The sequence below is a fragment of the Leptonychotes weddellii genome, chromosome 8, assembly GCF_054177405.1.
Source record: "Leptonychotes weddellii isolate Sample4059 chromosome 8, ASM5417740v2, whole genome shotgun sequence".
Lineage (NCBI taxonomy): Eukaryota > Metazoa > Chordata > Mammalia > Carnivora > Phocidae > Leptonychotes > Leptonychotes weddellii.
Genome location: NC_138376.1, coordinates 7211429 through 7238101, shown reverse-complemented (window position 1 = coordinate 7238101; position 26673 = coordinate 7211429). Strand labels below are relative to the sequence as shown.

Genomic DNA, 26673 nt, shown 5'->3' with positions numbered 1-26673 from the left:
TATATATACCACATCTTCTTTATCCATTCATCTGTCGATGGACATTTTGGCTCTTTCCACAGTTTGGCTATTGTTGACATTGTGCTATAAACATCGGGGTGCACGTACCCCTTTGAATCCCTACATTTGTATCTTTGGGGTAAATATAAACACTGTTTTCTTAACAAATAAATTGCAAAGGATAAAATAGGATTATGGATAACCTATAAATTGAGAAAGACTAAGGCACACATTGATTCTAACTAACAATTAGGAGACAATTGGGGAAATTTAAAACACTATGTTGATATTTGATGATATTAAGTGATATTAAAGAATTACTGTTTTTTTGTTCTTTCTCTTTGTGTCTTTAAGCAGCTAAGATAATGGTATTATGATTATTGGAAGAATTTTTTTTAATGGTTTGCCATAAAACACAAGAGTAAATCTTATCTATCTGGAAACTGATAACTCAGAATGACTCACAACTTAGGAGTTCTGAGTAACTCCCTTCTTCCTGTGGCAATTTTTATTTTTTGAATAACAAAAAGAGAAAATGTTACAAAAGTGAAATAAAATAAGCAAATCCTGAATTCAAAGGTAAACCTATGAACTCCAGATTCTTTCTGTTTTGAGGGGCAAAGAGCCCTTGTCTTTTTCAGAGTTAAGTAACAGAGTAAGGTAGCCATGATTCTCTAAACCCTTTTTCTTTTCTTTTTTTTCTTTTCTTTTCTTTCCTTTCCTTTTCCTTTTTCTCTCCTCTCCCCTCCCCTCCCCTCCCCTTCCCTTCCCTTTCCTTTCCTTTCCTTTTATAAATGTATCTACCAAACAACCCTGAGTTTGGCCGAACTTCTCAGCTTTTGTCATTTTTGCCTTGTCAAAAGTACAGGGACCCATTATTTTATTAATCCAGTTCATACCCTCTCCTCTGTCCCGCACGGGTGATGTAGGCCATTGGTAAAGGCACAGAGAAGACTCCTTAGACTTTTTTCCTGGCTTTTCACACCATGCCATATATTTAAATAACAGGCTGAGATGGGGAGTGATGAGTCTCTCAAGGAAATAAATACGGAACACTCATTAGAAGGCTCATTAAGAATAAAGTGCGGGAAGGGGGCTCTGAGAACAGACTTTTATTCTGGTATTTATTAGGACAAAGCACTCTTTTTAATGGGGCAACTGAAATGCTCTCTGCTGCAATCATTATTAGGCATTAGTGCTTTTACTAACTTCTTGGGATCAGCTTTGCCCTTCTCTCTGCCTTGGTAAACAGTTGACAACAATGCCTTTGTGTTCCAGGCTCCTGTGGAGAATTTGTTCTCACTTTTCCTGTCTTTGCTCAGGAGTCCTGTGCTTCCACTCTGCGAGGGCGTTTAAAAATTGGACCTCTCTTCCAAGCACTGTGAAATGAAGGATAGAAGCACACTTTATTGCTTGTCTCCTCTCCCGAATCCCTCTTCCCTCCCTCCATTTCATGTACAAGTCTCCTAGTCTCTTTTGCTCCTTTCCCTCAGGGCAGAGGTTGTGAAACTTTGTCTTTAAAGGGTCAGATAGTACAGATAGTAAATATTTTAGGCTTTGTGGTCCGTAAGATCTCCCTCACAACTCTGCTGTTGTAGCGCAAAAACAGCCATATACTATACATGAATGAATATGTGTGGCTGTGTTCCAATAAAACTTTATTTATAAAAACAGGTGGTGGGCCAGATTTGGTCCACAGGCTGCAGTTTGCTGACCCCCGTTCTAGAGATCTAAAAAGTAAGTTCCCATTGTACTTACAAGATGAAAGTAGGCATGTGATAGTCCCAAACAGTTTTAACTTCATTTATTCAGTAACTCATCAAATTTCAACACCTACTGAATGTTTAATACCCACTATGTGCCAGACTCTGTGTTGGGTACTGGGAATATGGAAGCATAAAAAACCCAAGGAACTCACAGTCTTGTGAGTCGTTGGACAGAAGGGCGAACAACTATAATATGATATATTTGATCCTGTAATGGACATACGGGCAGTTGAGACCACAGGTTAAGGGGATGTGAGAGGGTTTCTTGAGCATTTGAGTGTCACTGCAGGACTAGTGTATGTGCACAGGGAGGGGAGGAAAGAAAAGGAGGCTTTGCAGGTGGGAAAGTGTGGTGCTCCACGCTAGTGTTAAGATTTTATTTTGTAAGACATGGGAGCCATGGAACAATTACAGCATAGGGGATGGTCAGATTTTCCTGCTAACTCACAGGGAGCAATGGGGAGCTGCAAGTCCATCAGTCCTTGAAGGCTTTGACTTTTCTCTTGAGAAGCTGTCAAAAATAAGGAAAAGTTCACAAAGCCAAAATCTTGAAAACCAGGAGGGCAACTTAAAATAGCCTGAATATTCTTCCTGCTAACTTTCCATTTGCACTCCGTGGGCCAACTGCATTGGTAATGGATGTTTGGTGTTTGCCACAGAAAGAAATAAAGCTCTCTCAGTTCAGTGGCAAGAGGAGGAGAATCGTTAGGGCTAATATTTCCAAGATCTATAATGAAGAGCTTCCTCTGAGTATGATTTGAGGGCTTCTGAGGAATCCCTTTGCCCTGAAACACCATACTCATTCGCCTTCTGTAGTATCTAAAATTATACAACTGGAGATTTTATTCCTTTAGGTTGAATATTGCCCTCTCTAGGCAAGGTATTTTAAAATGCAAACACTCCCAGGGAGAATGATATACTATGTCAGTCATAACCTAGTTCGAATGAGGATATAAATCGAATAGGAACTCCGGAGAACAGAGACCCCAGAGACGGACAGCAGGAGGAGGCTTTTAAAATGAGGGAAGGACTACAGAACTGGGATATAGAGGGCAAAGGACGAAGATGAACTTTGCCTACTTCTCAATATTGCCCAGGGCAGCATGAAACATAATAAGGTGGATGAGGACAGGGCAGAAAATAGCAACTGATTAATAAACATGGGGAGGAGAAGTGTGTCTTTTTCAGACTCAGTGGAATTTTTACTGCCTAACATTTCCAGAGCCAATTTGTAAAGCTGTCTGGGAGTGTTCTGTGTGTGCAAGGCAGACACAGAAAGGGGAGGGAGATAATTAGGAGGCTAAAGATGCTTCAGACTGGGGATGGGCTGCAAGTGACAACAGAATGAACCCCAACCCCCACCTTACTTCCGGCAGCTCTTATTCTCCCAACAACTCCCTGCCTGCTGCTTTGTCTTCTGAATGCAAAACAAAAGTGCCTGGGTGAATAAACAAGAGCTCTCTTTCTCAAGGAGAGACAGTGCCCAGTCTCTTTGGGCTTGCTGTTTGTTCCCATGCAGTGCCCATTGATTTGAAGCTGGTGCGAGACTGGAGGGCATAGCGCGTAGGTGATGAGGAAGTAGCCACTCTGGGACCACAGAATGGAACTCCTCAGGAGTCATCCTACTTCTGGCGTGGTCATGCGACCCGCAGAAAGACCCTTCTGAAGCCAATTCCTGCCTGCGTAAGGCAAAAAATGAACAAACAAAAAACCCCGCAACACACACACACACACACAAAACCCAAAACACTTTCAGGCTTTCTTGATTGACTCATGCATTAAATATTTAACCATATTTGTTGCAGACCTACTTTGTGTGAAGGTTCTGATCAGGTGCCAGGGAGATTCATAGGCACGTGTGTGAATGATTAGGACACAAGATAGGTGCCTGGGGGTGATGGAGAAGTTATTATCTGAATATAAAGGAAGGAAATAGAATGGCCTCCATTCCTCAACTATAGAAGCAACCCAAGAGACTGTAAAAGTCTGAAAGAGTTTATATGATAACCTAATGTGCCCATGAGGTAACATGGGGGACATCTGCTTGGGAACTATCTGAACAAACCCTGATTGGAATTTGGAACGTTATAGGCTAGTGGGAAGAGACAGTCAATAGAGATAAAATGTGATGCACAATTAACAAACATAGTACATAAGGGTGATAAGGACCATGGGGAAAAAAGAAAAGAAAAAAAAAGTGGATGGAATTTAAATGGAATAAGGAAGTAAATGAAGATAGCAAGGGGGAGTGGGAAAAGGGGATGGAAAAATCAAGTAATAAAAAGGAGGGACTAGCAAGACTATGGATGAGACAGTGAAAAGATCAGTGGTTGCCAAGGATCTGGGCTGAGGGAGGAAGGGATGAATGGGAGCAATACAGGGGGTTTGGGGGCAGTGAAACTATTCTGTTGGATGTAGTAATGGTGAATACATGATATTATATGTTTGTCAAAGCCCAAAAATGTACATCCCCAAAAGTGAACCCTAATGTAAGCTATGGATTTTAATTAATAATAATGCATTAATATTGGTTCATCAATTATAACAACTGCACCAGAATAATGCAAGATGTTAATAATAGCAAAAACTGGTGGGGGTGTGGGGTGGGCTGTATGTGAGGCGCTATATAGGAACTCTCTGTAATTTTTACTCCACTTTTTTCTCTAAACCTATAACTGCTTTAAAAAAAGATATTAATTTTTTTTAAAGATTTTATTTATTTGTCAGAGAAAGAGGGGGGAGCGCACAAGAAGGGAGAGTAACAGGCAGAGGGAGAAGCAGGCTCCCCACTGAGCAGGGAGCCCGATGTGGGACTTGTCCTAATCCTGGACTTGCCCCGATTCCAGATCATGAACTGAGCTGAAGGCAGATGCTTAACCGACTGAGCCACCCAGGTGTCCCCTATTAATTTTTTTTTTAAAGATTTTTATTTATTTGACAGAGACAGTGAGAGCAGGAACACAAGCAGGGGGAGTGGGAGAGGGAGAATCAGGTTTCCCGCGGAGCAGGGAGCCCGATGCAGGGCTAGATCCTAGGACCCTGGGATCATGACCTGAGCCGAAGGCAGATGCTTAACGACTGAGCCACCCAGGCGCCCCTATTAATTTTTTTTTTAATGTGGGACTTAACATAATTCTCCATGAGACTAGAATTTTTTTTTTAACAATTTTCTTCATCTCCTGAAGAAATAAGAGAGTGCTAGGCTTACATTACATGATCAATATGAGTTAAATGCAATTATGTTAAATCTAAAGTCACTTCCTTTAGATCAAAAAATGAAGAGTCATAATGTAGAAAATAGATAAGTAAAGAAAACATTTTTAAAAAAATTTATTTTTGGATTACAGAGGCCACACACTTTACTGGCACCCAAATTGGAAAAACAATATAATTTTAATCTTCCAAGTCAGGAATAGCAAGGAATAATAATAGCGTGACCTTGGAAGAGGAAACAATGTCTAAAGTTTGGTTTCCTTAGCTAGCCAAGAGGAGAAGCACTTTCACACCTTCTCCACTGTCTCTCTCTCTTGTGAGGCCAAGAGTAGGAGGTAGGAGAATGGTGAGTATGTCTATTAAAATTGGCAGGAACATACAGGATGAAGTGTTGGCCAAGACTGCTATGTATGCTCCTCACCAAGGGACTATGGAGTTTGGTGATCACATGACTCTGGTAGGCCTTTTATTCTTAAACCTAAGAAAAATTATTATGATCCATGTCTCTGTCTTATGGATAGAGCAGTTGGAACTGCTGCTCGTAACCAGGGTGTGTATCTTCATCCTGTATGTTCCTTTTCCTTTTTTTGAGAATTTAAAGGTGAGATAGTTTTACATGCATGGTGAGGCTGGTTTAAACATCTTGCATAACAAGGGCTCTCAATGCTAAATTCTGTGAAATTCTCACCTTGCTTTAAATTCAAAAGACAAGATATGGTTGTAGTGGCAAATGGACTAACATAAATAGACTGTAAATGGGGCGCCTGGGTGGCTCAGCCAGTTAAGCATCCTACTAGTGATTTGGTCTCAGGTCGTGATCTCAGGGTCTTGAGATCAAGCCCCAAGTTGGGCTCCATACTCAGTGGGGAGTCTGCTTGAGGTTCTCTCTCTCCCTCTGTTCCTCCCCCCTGCATGTGTGCACTCTAAATAAATAAATAAAATCTTTAAAAATAAATACATAGACAAATAGATTGTAAATGGGCTTTATATAAACCAACTACATAAGCCAACTGTTAACCAAAATAAAGAGAATATTGATAATAATACTTTAATAATAGGAGACCTCAACACTCCACTCTCAGCAATAGACAGATCATCTAAGCAGAAGCTCAACAAAGAAACAAGAGCTTTGAATGAAACACTGGACCAGATGGACTTCATAGATATTTACAGAACATTCCACCCTAGGACAACAGAATACTCATTCTTCTTGAGCGTACATGGAACTCTGTCCAGAATAGACCACATGCTGGGTCACAAATCAGGTCTCAACTGATACCAAAAGATTGAGATTATTCCCTGCATAGTTTCAGACCACAATGCTTTGAAACTGGAACTCAGTCACAAGAAAAAATTCGGAAGGAATTCAACCACTTGGAAGCTAAAGATCATCCTGCTAAAGAATGGGTCAACCAGGAAATTCATGGAAACCAATGAGAATGAAAACACAGTGGTCCCAAACCTAGGGGATACTGCAAAGGCGGTCCTAAGGGGGAAATACATAGCCATCCAAGCCTCACTCAAAAAAGTAGAAAAATCCTGAATACACAAACTAACCTTACACCTAAAGGAACTGGAGAAAGAACAGCAAATAAAACCTAAGCCAAGCAAGAGAGGAGAAATAATAAAGAATAGAGCAGAGATCAATGAATTAGAAACCAGAAATACAGTAGAGCAGATCAATGAAACTAGAAGCTGGTTCTTTGAAAGAATTAACAAGATTGATAAACCACTGGCCAGCCTTATCCAAAAAAAAAAAAAAAACCCAAAAAAGAAAGGACCCAAATTAATAAAATTATGAATGAAAGGGGAGAGATCACGACTAACACCAAGGAAATAGAAATGATTATTAGAAATTATTATCAACAACTATACGCCAATAAATTAAGCAACATGGAAGAAATGGATGCCTTCCAGGAAACCTATCAGACTGAATCAGGAAGAAATTGACAATCTGAATAGACCAATAATCAGGAAGAAATTGACAATCTGAATAGACCAATAACCAGTAACAAAATTGAAGCAGTGATCAAAACCTTCCCAAAAAACAAGAGTCTAGGGCCTGATTGATTCCCAGGGGAATTCTACCAAACATTTAAAGAAGAAATAATGCCTATTCTCCTGAAGCTGTTTGAAAAAATAGAAACAGAAGGAAAACTTCCAAACTTATTCTATGAGGCCAGCATTACCTTGATCTCCAAACCAGGCAAAGACCCCATCAAAAAGGAGAATTACAGACCAATATCCCTGATGAATATGGATGCCAAAATTCTCAACAAGATCCTAGCCAATAGGACCCAACAGTACATTAAAAGGATTATCCATCATGACCAGGTGGGATTTATTACTGGGATGCAAGGGTGGTTCAACATCTGCAAATCAATCAATGTGATAGAACACATTAATGAAAGAAAAGACAAGAACCAGAGGATCATAATGCTCTCAATTGATGCAGAAAAAGCGTTTGACAAAATATACAAGGGAACAATTGCAAATCCGATCCTTAAGTGACCAGAGTGCATTAAAAGGCTTATAGTATATTGAATGAAGTTACTCTAACTGGTTAAATAGTTTTAGGTATAATTAGCTTGTTCTTTCATAAAACTGTTAGAAAATATTTTCTTGAGCGTTTGGCCGTTGCTTAAGAAATCACTGTGTTTCAAAAATTAAATGGAGGAGATGATAAATAAATTAATAGTGACATTAGATGCATATTAAGTTATCTCTGCTGTCCACACATGCAGGCACATTAGCACAGACTCATCATTCAATTAATTGCCTTTTGCTGCAGTGAACCTCGAATCTTGGAAATGCAACGATCATACACACAGAAAACCAGATAAGCTATTTGGGCCACAGTTTAGAAATCAGAAATCAGGTTTTCACTGCTGATGCATATGGGATCTCTCTTTGAGTGACCAGTAGATTGTTTTTGTATTAAATGCTTTCAACTCTTGCCATGTATTCTGAAGGAACACAGCAGTGAGGCCAAGAAAAAAAAAAAATCTACATGTACCAGAGAGAATTTTATTCCTTGTTTGTTTCTTTTAGATTAAAAACCCATTGGGATGAAGGAAGAGACAAGAGATCACCAATTCAGTCTTGCTAAGATTGGGTCTGGTTTCTTACATGCTTTAAAAAGGGAACTAGTCCAGTTTCCTTTATGATGGGGTCTTTCAGGAGATACCCCAAAGTCTAATAATTCTTATGTATGTCTCAACTCATTTCCTCATTCTGCTGTTTGACCCATCTATTCTTTTCTGACTGTTGGAGGTGGAGAGTAGGCTTGCACTGATCTCTAAGTGAGAATCTTGATATATTTGAAGATTTGTTATTAATTTCCTATTCACCTTTCTTCTTCGGGCCCAATAAACCCTTATTCTTTATTGTTTGGGCTTTGAAAAATTTAATCATTTTCATGACTTGCTTTATGTTGGCTCTCTGGTTTCTGTGTCTTTATTGTGACATTCAAAATTAGACTTGAGTTTAGTGGAGTGCTAAAAACCTAGTCTCAATGTACTGTAGATATTTTTAAACAACAGAACAACACTGTTTAGAGTAGATATCATTCTAATGTCTTCCAAACCCCCTCTCTGCTGTAGTAATATTTTTTCAATCATTGATAATTCCCTATCTTTTATTTTCTGTCTTCTGTTTTTATGTGTATTCCAAAATTACTAAAAGACAGACACTCAGCGCCATTGATTTTGGAAAATCACATATAATGCAAACAACTCCCATCTAGAATTGTGAAATTTAGTGGATGAACTCCTTATTTCAATGTTAGATCATTGCAGAAAATACAAAAATGAATCCCAGAACTTTGTTTGTAATGGCAACTTTACATGTGTGTTGGAAGCAATCATAGAAATGCAGATGCACCTTTTTGTCATATTCATTCAGTCAACAAATAATTATGCAGTGCATCTTATGTATCAGGCAGAGGTCAAGACAAACATTGTGCCTTTATCAGATGGCTTTCTAAGAAGTGTACTGGAAAATATTTTTACAATTTTGGTCATATTCCAGATTTAAAAGGTCTCAGTGTAAAGAGAAGCTTGGTGACTCTTTTTGATAAAGGGAAGACTCCCTTTTTAAAGTGGTATGTGTGAACTAGTTTTTTAAAATTAGTCTTGTTTCCAGCTAGACAGTAAGCACAGAGTGTCAGGACACAGTGTCTTAGATTTTCTTTCGCAGGTTCTAGTGGTCTTCTAGGCACAGAATTGGTGTTGATCATACACACTGTAACTTACAGGACAGTAGATTTTAATGTTGTGTATGTAAATCTAGTGGAAACTATGGGTTCTCATTGCAGAAAAAAACAAACAAACCAATGCACTTAAGCTTTCAGAAGCACCTATGCTCCCTAAAACCCATTTATGGGCTCTAGGGTAAGAAGTACTGACAGTTCAAGGTCTTTACGCTGAACCTATGTTCCCAATGCCAATGGAAGGTGGAGGATCTCTGATATGTGTCACAGTCCAAAAATAAGGCTTCAAGGACCAGTACGGGATCTCTGTAATAAGGGAAGATACATAATCTCACAGAAATAAAGGAAATCCATTTTGTCTTTCTTCACCCATCAAATGGTAAGATGGAAGAACCAACAAGGACCAGAATGGGGTGCGGGAGAATATGTTGCACATCTGGTCGTTCCATCTTATTTCTAATCTAAGTTTGGAGCTAGAGGGAAATACGTGAACTTTGAGGTTCATATATTAATTCTAACTGGCCATCAAATCTTTCATTCATTAATCAGATATTCATTGAGTGGCTACAAGATGTCAGCACTTGGGAAGACCCAGTATCTGGTCTCATAGAGCTCATTTGTCCACCCTTGTAACTCACTGGGGCAGCAGTGGAAGAAAGCTGCTTGGAGGCACCATTGTGCCTGACCTTGGACAACTCTGGCATGACCAGCAGAAGTGCTCAATAAATATTGTCTGGTTGATTAGTCTGTTACTTCCCCTGATGAGTTAGTTTTGTTGCAGAATCAGAGAACAGCTGGGGTTTATACAGAAAAGTTTAGTTTTGAGAGGGGCACAAAGCTACATATACTAATTAGAATAAAATATTAAAAATCTACTTAGGGTAACATAGTTATGAACATGAAGTGCATACTAATGTGAGACTCGTTCTGATGTAAAGCGTTTTCAAAATCAGCTATCTATCCTCAGAGTGGCCAAAATAGCAGTCCAGAGACGGACAAGGAGCATTTCAAATTCAGCAGTCTGCTCTCTTATTGGCCCAGGGATGGCAATAACACAAGGAGCAGCTGGTAAGAATCTGGGTCTATTCTGACTAGATCATGCTGCCTGAGAGTCTAATTTTGCTTCAAAAATGGTCTAATTTTGCTCACAGTGGAAAAAGTGGTATATTCCTTAGTGTCAACAGACCAGATTGCATCTCCAGTTTGTTTGATGGGGGAGCTTGGTTCGGTTCCCAGATATGGCTCTCCTTCATGGATCATTGAATTACGCTAAGTGTTTTGAGCAAAGTCAATTTCAATACACGCTGCTTTCCTCCCAAACCTTGGAATTTCTCTTCAAACCAAAGTTCCAAGGGCTCGTGTTTGGAGGAAGAGAATATCCTGCCGATTCAAGTCGCTTCAGCTCTGGTTGTCAGCTTCTTCAGCCCTGAAGAGGTAAACCCTAAGGACCCTTCAGGATTTAACAGTTGAGCATTTTTATGGTGAGTTGTAGAGGCTCCAATATTCTGACATTTATGCAAAGATATGTGTGCAATAGATGTACAAACTGGGGCATAAAAAATATTAGCTCTTTCTGGCCAAAAATATCCCCAAATTGGGTGTTTTTTGCTTTGGCTTTCAGTGAAGGGACTTCTGATATTTTCTTGTCTATGTTCCCTCACATTTCTTCAGGAAATAGCAATGTGAGAAAGATCTTATTACTTCATCAGTATTTTTTCTTTCTTTGAGAGTATTTCCAACCAAGGGCCCGTTACCTATTTCTAATTCACTTAGTTTCAAACTCTCTGGTCCTAAGTAATGAGCCATGAAGGAGACCAGGTTGGAGAGTGACCTGGGGAAGGACTTGCAGCCTCACAGGGATCCCTGGGTCCCTCTCTGAACAAGGAGCCCTTTCCTCCCAGCATGTGCTCCTTCGTGCAGCTGCCTGTGGCTACGGCGAATCCAGGAACTTTGCTCCAGGCAGACCATGTTCCACTGAAAACCCAACTTTTAAAAAAATGAACCCACAAAACTTCACAGATGATATATCTGTCCCTGTAATTCATACCCTGGGAGTGTGAGGCTGCAGGAGGAGGATGGGGAGGATTGATGAGCAGCTCTATTTATGTTCTACCAATGGGCTAATCTCTCACCCACACCTGGATGTGATCTGAGCTCCTGCCCACACAAAGGGATCCTGGCGTTGGTGCTGGTGCTAACAAGCCCAAACTGAGCTCAGACTCAGTCTGGCTGGAATGTGCAGGTGTACTACCTGGATTTTCATGGAGAACCAGCTGGGATCTCCCCAACTTGGCAACTGCTCTTGTGTGGGTGGGATAGAGAGTGTGGTAGGAAAGGGATGATAATTTGGAAAGGGAGCCCCATGGGAGAATTTGAAGGAGCAGGAGTGTTCCTCTTTCCTTTTCCTATATTTTTTTCTTATATCCCATCTGGTCTCCAGGTTTCTGGTCCTTTCACTTTTCTCTTTAATTTTTAAGAGTCCATGAAATTGTGGCACTTAGCTTTATTGTGTAACGAACGCAGATTTTCAAGAAGGAACTATTTGCTTCATTTGGTGTTCTCCAAAATGGGTGGTTTCTTCCTGGAGATAGGATTTTACTCAATCCTGTTTCTGAAATCCATTGTATATTTTTAGCTTCTTTTTGGAATTTCTAGTTGGACAGGATACACCCCAGGGGGGGCGGGGCACGGTGGAGAAAAGCCTGCAAACCAGCCTTAATGCTGGTGGAAAGGCTTTGGCATGTGATAGAAAGCCTACCTCATCATGCTCACTTTGCTGGGCTGGCTATTCCCTGATGACTTCTCTGGATTGAATAAAGCCAGCTACAGAAGTGGGTGAAGCTATCCCTCACACTGACATTTAATTTACCTAGGAGTACAGTAATCTGAGAAAGAATCAAATACTTGAAAATTTTGCTTCAGTGAGCAGAAGCTAAGTGTTTATACCATATTGAAAAGTGATACGTTTCTTCAGAATTTAAAGTAAAAAAAAAAAAAAAAGGGTGACAGGTTCATAGACTAAAAGCAAAAGGAAAGACCATAACTCTTGTTCGGCATATTCACAATTCCGACGTTGGAGAAAACTCTGGAATTTTGCACATCATGATATTATTTTATCAGCTCTGGTTTGATAGAAAGAGGTCAGTGGGGCCTAGGAAAAGGATGTGGTTGTAAAGCCTAAAAAGGGAAGGGTATTTTTAAGTGTGTTGCAGAGAAGGAAGCAGCTGGACTTAATAACTAACAATATGTGGGAGGTGAAAGTATGTTGAATCTTGTACGGAAGTTTGATGATCAGAGAAAGGGCGGGCAATATTGCTGTCCAAATCAAAATAACCCTCTATAATTAGTTCCACCTGTGCTAAAAAATTATGCTCATATACTGTCCCCAATTTATTGAAATTTATGACCATGCAATATGTTATGTGAGTAATAGTCACTACTGAACCAAAAATCAATATGCAGTTCTCTATTGACGAAACTTGGGTTTATATTTTATTCACATTTGTGCTCTCAGTAACTAACATGATGCCTGACATCTAGATGATGTTCAAAATGCTGAACACATGGATAAAATGGCAAATCTGAGACCTGCTTAAGCTCTCTGATTTTCCTTTAAAGCATATCTGACTAGGTTCAATTATTGTTTGCTTTAATGAGTTGAGTGATTAATTTTGTTTATTGGAATCTGGCACTGTATGTCATATTTCTTTGCAATGCGTCAATAGCCAGGCATTTAGAAATTAATATCTGCTTCAGATGAGCTTTCAAGGTAGTCATCATGATGAAAAATGGAATGGTTTGGTGAAATATCCAGATATTCATTATGCCAAAGCAGGGACCACGGCCAATACTTCCTCTCCTTACCTTTTGTTTCCTGACCACACAATAATTTAGGATCATGTTCCCAGATGATATGAGCAGGCATTCCAGCCACCACTCCCCTGCATACACCTTTCCCTCCTGTTGAAAGCCTTTCCATAGAATCTGGATCTCTGGAGGTGGTTTGTGGTGGCATGCTGGACCATCTCATATGCCATGTACTTCCACTCCCATCTGTCCCAAAGGTAAGTAACTAGACTTCTTACAACAGCTTGGAATACTTCTGAGAGAGCCCAAATCTATGTAAGATACAAATAGACCAGCTGCGTGTCTATCCTCCAAATCAGGAACGTTAGCGTCTTTATGCGTGAGATGTGCAATTCAGCAGGCATGACTTCTTGTCTCTTAGCTGACTCAAATTCTGGCTAAAAAATTAATCCGCCTAAGCTGTGAAGCATCTAATGCAAAGAGACCTGAAACTGGGCTGGACACATGGTGTCAAGGAATTGATAGCCCTGATCTACTAAAGCAATGTCACTAAGAGGTTAAGAGCAAGGACTTTGGAATCAGACAAGCCAGGGTTGATCTTCAGCCCTGTCACTGCATAGCTGTGAGATCTTGGGCAACTTACTTAACCTCTTTACATTTCAGTTTGCTCATATGTAAATTGAGAATAACATCAACTTACTACCATTGTTGTTAGGATTAAATGAGGTAATGCTTATGAAGCACTTAGCAGAGCATCTGGAAAATGGTCATCAGTAAAAATTATACAACATTATCATCACCACTCTCACTGTTTCTCTGTGACCTGAACCTATGAGAATTCCTAATAGCACCCTGGTAGCCTGACTCTGAGTTTAAAAGTGAAAGAGTTTCATGGAAATGGAAAAGCATAAGGGCTGCCTGGGATGGAAAGCTTATCTTGAGTCTCCTACAGTTGCCATCACAAACACCAAAAGAAGTCACTTGCTGGGCAGAACCTTCCACTGGGGGGAAGGACACTTAATGACCACTCTACTATGGCTATTTTCCTAGGGCGTGGTGTCTGCAGTTTACAGAATGAGGCACATGAACCACTCCAACAGCAAAAAAGCCCCATGTGGGCATCATCTATAAATTGAACCGAAGAAGTAACCATGTAATCAGTTTGTGAAATGGCCAACCCATTTCAAGAACTAAAATAAAATTTATTCATAAGCATAACTTAAGCCCATCAACTGTTTACTGTGTCCAGATCAATTTTCAGCTACAGAAATCCGTGGACAATAATAATTTCTGGAAGACCAGAGAGAAGAAACAAAACAAAAGAAAACAAAAACTTGAGAAGGCCTTATAAATAAGAAAACCTTAAAAATGAGAATGTTCTGAAAGTGTTTTAGTCAATGTCTTTATGCAAACTGCACTAATTAATCTCATGTAAACATGGATATTTTTGTAAAGCGTAAGCCCAAGTGCCATTTTATGACCATGTAATTTACAAGTCCTCAAATTACATTAAAATCACCACACACAGTGTTTACAGTTTAATTACATGGTTATTTACCATTCCCAATCAAGTGTTATTCATTCAGTACCTCTTTGCCTGATCTTACCTAAAAAAGAAAACACTTTTATGCTGAATTTGAGTGGTAAACATTCAGACATGCCAATACTTAAAGGCAACAAAGATGTGATTTGGAGTAAACAAACTCCATTCACACATTTCAGAGAACTTCCAAGGGGGAAAAAGAATGGAAAGAGATCAACATTTTATTAAAATAGTATTTCTTTGGTTGTTTCAGTTCTACCAAAAAAGAAGAGAAACCAATCACTATTCACTGCCCATTCTTTATTTAAAAAAAAAAAGCCAACTGGGTCTGTTATTCATATTTTGTATTATAATGATATAGTTCTTCAGTCAAGAAATGTTTATTACACAAATGTACCATATGTGTTCTGGATCCTGTGATAAGGGTAAGTGTGAGAAATACGGCATGGCCCCTCGATGAACTCAGACTAGCTATCTACTAGTACATTATAGACATTTCAACATGTAGAATATATTTACTTCTGGTTTTCTCTTTGTCATTTACCAATACCATTTTGAAATGACAAAATCTCAGTCCCACCATGGAATATCTGTCTTCAGGCAATTGCATAACCTTTCTGAGCCTTAATCTTTTCATCTGTAGAATATGGTGGTGGGGAATATAATAAAAATAATGCCAGTTTTCCCTCCATGATAGTGTGATTATCAAGATGAAGTAAGTCTGAAAACACTCGTAGATGACTTCTTCAGGATCTGCCTCTGCAGCTAATTCTCCAAACCTAGTCCAACTGAGTCCTTATTTGCCTGCCTGTGTTGCCTAAGAGTGTGTGATGCTTCACAGCTGTGATGATAGTAGACATTTATATCAGGAAAGAGTTACTTGATGAATTAACTGGGATAATCCTTAAGTTTCTAAGACATAACTTTGAATTTAGTCCTTTGGGAACTCAAATTTTAATAAAAGTGGTCCTCATTGTGACGTCCTTGGGCCACCTGCCTCAGTATTAGCAGAGGGCTTCTGAAATTACCTATTTCTTGGGCCCACTCCAGACTGAGTAGTGGAGTCCAACAACATAGCTGCCTTTTAAATAAGTTTCTCTGATAATTTTAAGCACACTAAAAATCCAAGAATCACTGTACTTACTAGGATTGTTTGCAGATACTTTAGTTCTCTTCTTTGGGGAACATGGTAGAATCCTAGTTCTCCACCCACTTGGAATTAGGTGGGTGTGTTGCACTTGTTTGGGCCAATGGAATGTGGATGTATATGACAAGTCATGTGACATTGAATCAAAGTCACTTATTGGAGGTGACTTCATATTTCTCATAATTAAAACATTTTATTTCCCTTTCCCATGATTAGAAAACAACGTATGACTAGTTTTCTCAAACATGATTTAATGGTGGTGGCAAAAAGCATTAACAAACATCAGATTGTAAATTAATCCACCCCAATCATTATGACATCATTTTTGATGGAGCAAACATTGAAATGACAGTGTTGTTAACAAGATTTTTTTCTCTTTCCTTCAGGTCTTCAATATAGAAGACACAATAACATTAACATAGGGAGATTTTATATGAAGTTTCTAATTGGGCATGCTAATTGATCTCAGGCTGAGTTTACACCAGCAAATAGAAAGTAGAAATAATTGCATGGGATGAAAAGAACTCATTTACTATATTGAGCACCTACCATATACTACTCACTTTGCTCAATCCATTTACATTTAACCACATTTAACAATTGTCTTAGAGGCATTGTTTTTTTTTTTTTAAAGATTTTATTTATTTATTTGACAGAGAGAGATAGAGCAGGAACACAAGCAGGGGGAGTGCAAGAGGGAGAATCAGGCTTCCCGCCGAACAGGGAGCCCGATGTGGGACTCGATCCCAGGACCCTGGGATCATGACCTGAGCCGAAGGCAGACACTTAACGACTGAGCCACCCAGGCGCCCGAGGCATTGTTTTTTATACATTTTGAATATGAACAGTTAAGCTGGTTAAATAATTTTCCAAAATTTGCCAAATTAGAAATTGAGATTCTAGCTGACAGCTATCTGTTTGCCCACCCACTCACAATCTTTCCATGGCATCGTGTCACCTATGGGAAATTGAGACAGTCTCTCTACATGCTGATAATCATACTAGCTTTTCAATTAATTTCTGCATCTTTATGGATGTTAATAAAGTGTAGCTTTTTTCAATATCAAATCAAAAATCTATAGGCCCTGCACAGCATGTGTGCAGTGTGTATCTATACGCCCACATGCATTTTGGGATAGAAAATTAGGAATGGCACATGTAAAATGGTACTTATACTCTTCAATACCAATTTTGCAAACCAGTGTCTCCTTCTGTCTGCAGTAGATGCAAGTAAAATGTAACAAATTAAACTAGGGTGATCACCTTTGGAAATTGCTGGCCCTAAGATATAGATATTTAAATGACTTTCAATCTGGAAAACACATTAGACATATGACACGTCATTACTATACAACAATTATCCAAATGGAATGTGAAATATAAAATTATTTCAGATATTAAGGCTTTGGAGAAGCTTGGGAGAGATAGGCATGGAGGAATATAAGCCCATTTTGTGAAGTCAGTTTTGATAATTGAGACAAGAACATAGTTACAAATTCTACTCTCTCTCTGCTCCTTTGTGTTTGTTTCTAAATTAGGGAGACAAAGCATCAAGTGAGAGGACAGAGTTTAGAGTCTGGCAAAGAAAGAGGAAGAATTAAAAAAGGCACACTCCTCACAGTGTTTGTGGAATATCTAATCCTGAGGATTTTCTCTGGGCTCTGGCTGTGGAATATTACACATCCATTGGGCAGTTACCTGGTTGACAGCCCTTGAAATGATACGTATACTACATGGCATGTATTCATCAAACACATACATGGGAGCCTAAGTAGAAACTAGTAAGTAACCAACTCCAAATCAGTTAATAACGAAAGATTCTTAGTAGTGTAATTGGAGTGGGTTTTTTTTCTAAGTATGTGTTATCAAACTGAATTTGTGGACAAGCTGTTGCATAGCTCAATTTGAACACCTTATCGTTAGGAGCAATTAGTATTTTATCCCAGGAAAGAAAAATGACAATGAGAGTTTTCAGAGCAGGAACACCATAGAGATGATCTTTTCTGACTCTGATTTCACAAGTGAGGAAACATATTCAGGACAGTAAATGGTTTGTCTAACGTCACTTGGCTAGGAGATGGGGATTGCATGATCTCCCCTCGAAGGGCACTCTTGCAAGTCCACATTTGCCATTCAAAGCGTAAATAAAAGTAACAAGATAGCTTTTGCCAAAATTAAATTAAAAATCACAATTATTACATAAAGATCCTTTTCAAAGTCTATTAAATCCATACTGCATCTTGTATGAATACATATATCCCCATGGAACTTACTGGATGTTAAATGGTCATATTTATGCCTGTTATATTAATTACTTTCACGTGTATGTTGAGTTTTACACTAGGATTATTGCACCATGACAGCTGAGAAGACAGAAATTAACAAAAGTATCTTTCCCAAGATTATACTGTAAGTGAGAGACCTAGAGTTTGTACTTAGGTCCTTCTGATTCTAGAACATTCATCCTTTCTACCTGGCTACACTACCTCTCATCAAGATACTTTAAGAGGACAAGAACCTTGTAACACAGATCTGGTTAACAAAGAGACTGTAGGGGCGCCTGGGTGGCTCAGTCATTTAGGCATCTGCCTTGGGCTCAGGTCATGATCGCAGGGTCCTGGGATGGAGTCCGGAATCGGGCTCTCTGCTCAGCGGGGAGCCTGCTTCTCCCTCTCTCTCTACTCCTCCCCACTGCTCCTCCTCTCTCTCTCACTGGCTCTCCCAGGTAGATAAATAAAATCTTTAAAAAATGTTAAAAAACCCCCAAAGAGATGGTATAAGAAGTATTCAAAACAAAAACCACAGAAAACTAAAGAAAGACAAAGTGAAAAGATGTGAAGTAAACATTAGCAATGAGAAGGGACCGGGGTGGAGCAGGGAAGAGCCATCCAAATGAACTACAACAGGCTTTGTCTTTAGTATCAAGACTTTCATCGACATAGAATTCATTTCCAGGAGCTCAGTACTGTGTAAAATGTAGAATATTCCAATCAACTTAGGAGTTATCGTAATAAAACCCCTCGGAAGAATTACAATTACCTTGAGTCAATTAGATTTCTCAAGGATCCCTGACTTTAGCTCTGGCTAACTGGAATCTTAATGAGACAATTAATATTAGCTAATATCAGCTTGATTGATTTAAAGGGTATGTATAATTATATATATGTGTGCATATAGAAATGTTTCTCTGTGTGTGTATTCTACACCTATCTGTGGCATTCAAAATTAAGTCTCAAAATATTTTAATAGAAAAAGAAATCTCACTCCATAGAGAAAAAAACCTGAGTTTTAAAAATGATTTATTCTGAGAATCAGAGACAAAGTAAACAACCTCAGAAAATCAGGCTTAGGCATGAGCTAGAGACAGTTAAATAAAGGAAAAGTTGGATAAATATTTGTTGTGTGCCAACCAAGTATAATTTTCAGTAAATTATCCTTTTGCTCCTCACAGTCTTGAAGGGCGCTATTACCCCTATTTTATAGATTAGGAAACTGAACCTCAACAAGTTTAAGTGACGACCAAGGAGAGTTCTCAGGGCTGCCATGTATGGTTGTACAATCTGTGTACTGCACAACAGCATCTGGTAGAAGGAAGGAGCAATTTGGGACTGATACACATTTTGTGTTCTGCTGCCCTATGATGCACCTTAATGAAGGGTTATGTCATCCCAGAGAAAGAGGGTGCCTTTCCCTAATTTCCCCAGAGGCCACCTGCCTCACTGGATTATGGGATTAAAGCTTTAATCCTCGAATGTTAGAGGCAAAAACCAGGCTCTTTCTGTGATGTCTTGAAGTCTCTCCCACTATGAAAATGCAATTGGAATAAGTTATGAGTAGCTGGTGCCCATCTCTTAATAAAAATACTAGATGATCTGAATATTAAGAGTTAAGACAATAAAGGGAAAAATGGAAATTTTTTCATAACTTCTACATTTTTAGACAAAACATTAGCTGACTTTGAGATTTGGGTATGGATAGAGGGAGAAGAAAAAAATCAGTTCCGATCGGGCTGTTTTATTTGTTTGATCTTCTAAACTATTCGAGTCAGTATGGCGTAGTAAATCACTCTTTTGGTTTAACAAGAAAATCTATGACGAGCATCAGCACCATGCCAGGCACAAAGCAAGCCCTCCAGTCACATCAGCACCAAATTGTACCAGACGAGTTCTGAGGTTTTCATCAACCAAAGTGTCCGAGGATGGTAATGTCACTGGACTTCATGACCACTGATGAAAAAAGAGATTTCGGTGACTAAAATCCAATGCAGTGGGGAAGCTATGGTGGCTGCACAGGGAAGGGAAGCCTAGTCCCACTTTGCTCAGCCTTGGCACCTTGGCTTCCTCCTGCCTCCTTCAGTGGTCAGTGAGTTCCTTGGGGGGTAAGGTGCACGGATAATCTACTCCAGCTCCAGCATTCTGCACATAATAAGTGGTCTGTTCATAGCAGGTGCTTCGTGAATGCTGTTGAAGAAATCATTGTTTCTTTTTCCTCCCCCTCACAATACTCAAGGTCATTGCCCTGTAGACACTCAGGCCTTTTCCTCTGTATTAGGAAGGAAAAAAGTGGAAAGGGACTACAGAGGAAGCCTACTTGGGAATGATATTTTAAAGAGCAATAGAAACAAATTGTGGTTATATTCTCCAATGCATGATACAGAAATAGCAGAAATTATTGAGACCTGAGGGGGCCGGAAGGTCAAGCTAAGCCTTTGAGGTAGAGATAATGGGAATAAATTGGGTAGGAAGGAAGAACATCTTGAGTGTAGACAGGAGTATTCAGAAGAATGAGTGTGGAAGGACGGGGAGATGCCGTTGACCTGGAATAGAAAAATCCTCACCAGAGGATGAAAGTTAGAATCTAAAAGCCACAGGAGCCTTAAACTTGACCTTCCACTATAGTGAGTAGAGTTGAGTCACACTGGGGACAGGCCAGGAGGAGCTGAAGCCAATTTTATTTTTTGTTTACAACAATATTTTAGAAAGATGGCAGCAGAATTTACTCAATCTTGTTTTACTCCACCCAGATTAAAATATCTGTATTTTAACAGTGGCTTCTTAGGAGACCGTGCATCATCCCGAAAGCAGGATGATAATCTGGGGGAGGAGGGGATAGTCTTGAATGTTTGGACTTTCTGGTGCCCTTAAACTCACATCTTAGAAAGGGAAGTCTACCTGCAAGTAGGTACAACCTGTTGTGAATTTTCTTAACTGGAAGCCCACCATAGAAGAGATGGCAGGTGTATGGACGTGGAGAGGCATGTTGGCATCACCACCACGGGAAGGGATAACAGCTAACAAGTCGGAAGAAAGAGCTGTGTGTTCAAAGCTGTCACTCCAGGGGTCCTGATCTTTGCCTTTCTGCTCTCCAGTTTCCCCAAGGCTGAAATGGTTCTTTTATAAATTGGTTTAAAGATAATATGAACATGTCTGGTCCCTGACCAACAGTCAGTACCAAATAATGCTGCTCAACTGGCCCACTAGAAGGGTATGTTGATAAAAAGCCAGATGTGGTTAAATGAGTACTAGCTTCAAAGAGGTCGGCGGAGGCGGGGAGTCTAGGTTCTCATCCTGCCTCTGTCAGGGACCCAGCAAGGGGTCTCTGTGGCACTCACAGTGGGGATCAGAGCTACCCCACTTGAATTGCCCTAAAGTATTAGACATTTTAGCGCTACCATTTTGGGGAAGCTAAGTCAAGTCTACTCTCGGGACTGTATATGCCATACTGCATTTTCATTATAGGTCGATAACATTTGAAATCCTAGTCTGTTCGAAGACATATAGATACCAAGAGTTGCCATTAGGCATCAGTTCTCCATAAATTTTCTCTAGGGTCCCAGAAACTGTGTTACGGGGTGCCTTTGTATGGATACAGTGATGGCTGACTTAGGATAAGCTGCCTCTTCCTTTTGTATTTAGTTGGACAACCTTGCCTTCAGAGAAAGCGGGAAGCACAAGCTGTAAGTTTTATTAGGCAAAATAATACCACGCATCCTGAGCTGTGTATTTTTATACCTTAGCGGATGTATAGAAAATATTAACCTGTGGAATTGTTAATTTTAGGAATTGACAGTCTTCCAGAGAAAAGACTTGTCAACTTGTGTGGGTAGGGAAGACTCAAGGTTCATTTAGGACCATAACCAGAAGGATTCTCCGAATAAGCTTGGGGCCTAAAGGCAGAAAACTGGTTTCTTGTTCAGACTCTGCCATGGTCTCCGATGCCCTGGACCAGTCTTCTTGGTCGGTTCATTTTAAAATCAGGGGAGGGGGTGAACACTGGGCTAGGTGATCTAGTTTGAACACTTTCTACTTTAGAGTCAATTCCATTTGGGGATGGGCAAAGAAATAGATCCCGATAAAGAAACTTTAACACAGTTATGGTCGCTCTTAAAGTGGGGTCCATTACCAACTTACATGCCATCTGTTGACTCTGGACCTCCAAAATTTCTCATTAAGAATCCCACCTTTGTTCTTATGGTATAATACGAAATAGGTTCCCTCTAGGGTATCAGGAAATGTCCTTGAATGGCATGGTCTAAGTGCTCTGAACAGGTCCGAGGTAATGAATGTTGTTATAAAACCATTATCTTATTTGGCCCACGCCATCCAACCCACCTTCAAAGGTTTTCAAAGCGGACCATGGCATACACCTGACTTGCTTTGATGCAGGTCTTATAGGAAACCCTTGAGTTCTTTATGGCCCCTCACCTGTGCTAGTCTTTGCTCAGCCATTTAACACAGTAAAGGAATCCCTGTTCCAGAGTGGTTTGTCCGGGTCACACTGTTTCTTTATCTAGGCTTGATTGTCTTCCCCCCCCCACCCCCCCGCACATTCCAGCATGTCTGGCTCTGTCGGCAACACGGTAAACAGCCAGCTTGGAGTTATATTCTTCCTGCAGGAAAGACAGATGACTGCATTCTTTGTCTAGGAGGTTTGGTTATTATTGTTCCTTTTCTCAACCTATTCTCTTATGAACTGCTTTACTGCAGCTAGCTTGTCTAAGGGTTTTCCTCTCCAGCAGAACTGATTTAACACCCTGCCCGCCTTTGGTGAGTACTTTGTCTACCGCTAGAGAGGTACTTAACCTTATTAACGATGACTTCGATTCCAACGGCTGTTTAAAGATAAGAGGAGAACGGAGACAGTATTCCCTGGAAACACAACCCCAGACCCCGGAGCTGCTTTTAAGCCTGGTTTTTCTATTTTCCTTCTCCGCTTTTACGGAGCATATGTGAAATTTAAGCAGACAAGGATGATTTCAAAAGTGCCTGCTCAGAACGTCCAGTGTGAGGCAGAGCCAGCAAACAGCTGAACAGATGTAGCAGGTGTAAACATGTTTCCTTATCTTGGTTCGTGGGTTGTACATCCTCCTAGAAGACGCTCTGTACTGCAGAAAAGGGTTATCGGTACAGATGGTAAACTGCTAAAATGCCCAGAAGGTTCAAGCTCATCTGTGCTTTTAAAGAAGGGGAGGCGTGTGTGTGCTCTGACTCACAGGTGTTTGGAAGGCTCCAAATTACCTTCAGGTTTTCCCTTTTACTTTGCTCGAACAGATGTCTTGGGTTATATGTGGAAGTATCCACTCCTCATGGTGTCCAAGTGTTTAAAATTGGAAAGAGGGTCCCACGAGCAAGGAGGTGGAGTTCAGCTCTTGGCACACGAGCCCCTGCCGTCCTTGCAAATTGAGGCTCTGGCCTGGTGTCTTATGATTTTCTCCGGTCACTGGATCCTCACTTTCCTGCTTTGCAGAGTTCTTACTGTACCATGTTTTTGGCACAGACACTCCGCAATTCCTGAACCTTAATGTCCCTTGTTCCTGTTTCTGTCTCTCCCAGCCTGGGGGTAGCAAAGAGTGCAAACAGGCAATGACCACACGCTTCAAGTGCTGGGCTCAAGCAGCTTCCCAGGGAGCGAGCAGCAGAGGGATCCTCTGTTACCACCGAAGACTAGCACAGACGTTGCTTGGCCCCCATTCTCAGAGCACTGGACTTCAATCCTCTGTGAAAAAAGCAAAGCAAAACTAAATTAGGCTAGAGGAAATCAGAGAGGCAGACAAACCATAAGAGAATCTTAACTGTAGGAAACTAACTGAGGGTTGCTGGAGGGGAGGAGAGTGGGAGGGATGGGGTAACTGGGTGATGGACATAGAGGAGGGCATGTGATGTAATGAGCACTGGGTGTTATATAAGACTGATGGATCACTGAACTCTCCCTCTGAAACCAGTCATACATTATGTGTTAATTAATTGAATTTAAATTAAAAAAAACAAATTAAAAAACAAAAGCTTATGTCTCCTCACCAAAAAAACCTCACTAAATTAGACTAATGTCAATTCCTGTGGCATCATTCAACCTGCTGTGTTTGCCCTCCTGCAATTCCTCTTCCTCCTTTCAGTAAAAAGAAACATGTCCTCAGAACTGCATTTCCCAAACTGTATCCCATGGGATTTTTCATAGGTAATATCTGGGAAAATCCCATGATGACAAGGACTGTGAGAAGTCCTGTGTTACATTAAAAGTAAACATCGTTTTAAACTCTGGGATTTGGGTGGGGGCACTTAAATATGCTAATCTGTGGGTCAAAATCCTTATAAATATATTATGCAACACTTTCCACTGTTTATTTAACCAAGAGATACTTTCTTTGTGGAGCATATCAAGAGGCAAGTGCTCCTTGGACTACACTTTTGGAAATGTTTGCTTAGACAAAACAATAAAGCCCAAGAGACTCACATGGAGCTGCAGTCTGCCCTGGGGAAGATCAACACTCAGCGAACGGTGTTTTGTTTTGTTTTGTTTTTAAATCAGGGGCAAATTGATGTTAGAGGGTTTGGCAGATTATAATGGACATTTTGGCTAACTCCCCAACATCTCTTTCTCCCTACCACTCTTGTCATCACATTCTTTGAGAGGGTCCATCCTCCCTCTTAGCACCTGATATGGACTAAATTGTGTCCCTCTCCAAATTCATACATTGACACCCTAACCCCTAAGAGGACTGTATTTGGAGATAGCGCCTTCAATAAGGTAATTAAGGTTAAAGGAGATCCTGTGGGGGGTACCCTCAGATAATTGACTGGTGTCCTTATGAGAAGAGGAAATGTGAACATTCAAAGAGATGCCAAGAATACACATGCACACAGAAGAAAAGCCGGATGAAGGAGGACACAGGGAGAAGAGAGTCATCGGCAAGCCAGGGAGGGAGGCCTCCAGAGAGACCAAATGTGCTGGCATCTTGGTCTTGGACTTCCAGCCTCCAAAACTGTGAGAAAATCAGTTTTAGTAGTTTAAGCACCCCCCATCTCTGGTGTTGTGTTATGGGGGCTCTCGCAGACTCATATAGCACCCACTGTCCCTGCCCTAGAGTAAGGGCAGTCCACCCCAATTACCTCACTGTGACAAAGTTTCAGATAACTCTCACCTAAGCCAGACGGTCTTAGGATATTTCCCTGGACACAAGGATTAGGTCAGGAGTATTCACCTAAGCATAATGCTTGGAACTTTGATGGTGTTTGAAAAGGGACCTTTGGTTCCTGAGGCGTGTGGCTGAGGAAACATGCAGCTTCAGGTGCTGTGGGCAGCCATCTTGTGAAGGCAGTCAGAGGACGAGAGACGGAGGAGGCGAACCAGAAAACAGAGAACAAATGTATTTGGAGCTCTGATCAATCCATGCCTCAAAGCTGCGCTTTCCAATTATGTGAACTAATAAGCCTCCTAGATTACTTAAGCCACATTCTGTTGTTTGCTTCTATTTTCAGTGAAAGCCATTCCAACTCATACATGGGTTACACAAGTGAATCAAGGCTCAGTCCCCAAAAAAGTTCTAGGGTATGTCTTGGTGTCCAGGTTATTGTGGATCTGACTTAGTGTCCAGATTATTGTGTCTCTGTATAATCTCTGAGTTCCTGAACAATAAATTCAGTTTGCATTTCATTATTCTGACCCATTGCCTCCAATATCAGGATGTGTGCCCCAAATTGTGGTTTTCTTAGGGCCTTTAATTAGCTAGATTTTTAAATCCTCTATAAGTGGTTAAATGATAGGCTTCAAGTATGATCTTTTCCAGAGTAAGGAGACTCTCGAAAGCAGACATGCCTGCAGGAACCTAGGGAATTTCTAGTGCTAAAATATAAGACTACTAGACAATCTCATAATGGACATATTTTGGGATAGGACTCATGCCTCTTAAGGGTCAGCCAGCTGTAAACAAAATCTAGCCCTGGAAACATAAGATAAGAAAGTGTGTCCCACCTATGCTGTAGGAACTGAGGCCTTTTCAAGACATTTAACCAATGAATTCTCAAAACCTTGACACCGTATGCTAAAAACACACATTCCTGCAGCTTAATTCCTGGGTTTCCATGGGTAAAAACCCGACAAACTAGGTTCCTCCACATTAGCCCCTCTTTCTTTCTAACCCTGAGCCACCTGTAAGCCTCCCTGAGCTTAAAGACAGAAATAAAGTCACTGTTGGTGGTAAACTGAGTCAACTTCTCAAAGAGCAGTGACATGCTAGCAGGACATCTTATGCATGCGCAGACTGTGAGGTCTCCAGTGATGACTTGGTGACTTACTTCGTTTCTTGGAACTGGCCACTTACTTCTTGAACCTAAGATTTGTCAATCATAAATTCATGATCCTGACTCAGGTTTTGACCTCAGGTATAGATCAAAGATTAGATATAAAAAATTCAATCAACAATTATTCATTGACTATTTACTATACGCCAAGCATTGTTCTAGACACAAAGATGTTCAAGTCCCATAAAAATAGGATTGTGCAGGGCACCTGGGTGGCTCAGTTGGTGAAGCATCTGCCTTCGGCTCAGGTCGTGATCTTGGGGTCCTGGGATCGAGCCCCATGTTGAACTCCCTGCTCGGCAGGGAAGCCTGCTTCTCCCTCTCCCTCTGCCCCTCCCCCCTGCTCATGTGCACTCTCTCTCTCTCAAAATAAATAGATAAAATCTTTTAAAAAGATAAGATTGTGTAGC

General features: G+C 40.4%; 1 long non-coding RNA gene across 1 annotated transcript; it reads right to left on the bottom strand.

Annotated features, from left to right (window-relative positions):
• Positions 1-15933: 15933 nt before the first annotated feature.
• Positions 15934-25362, bottom strand: LOC145722925 (uncharacterized). The gene is made up of 3 exons (XR_014147487.1): positions 25165-25362; positions 23179-23679; positions 15934-19912 (listed from the first exon to the last, which is right to left on the bottom strand). It is a non-coding gene; the product is annotated as an uncharacterized LOC145722925 (long non-coding RNA).
• Positions 25363-26673: the final 1311 nt, after the last annotated feature.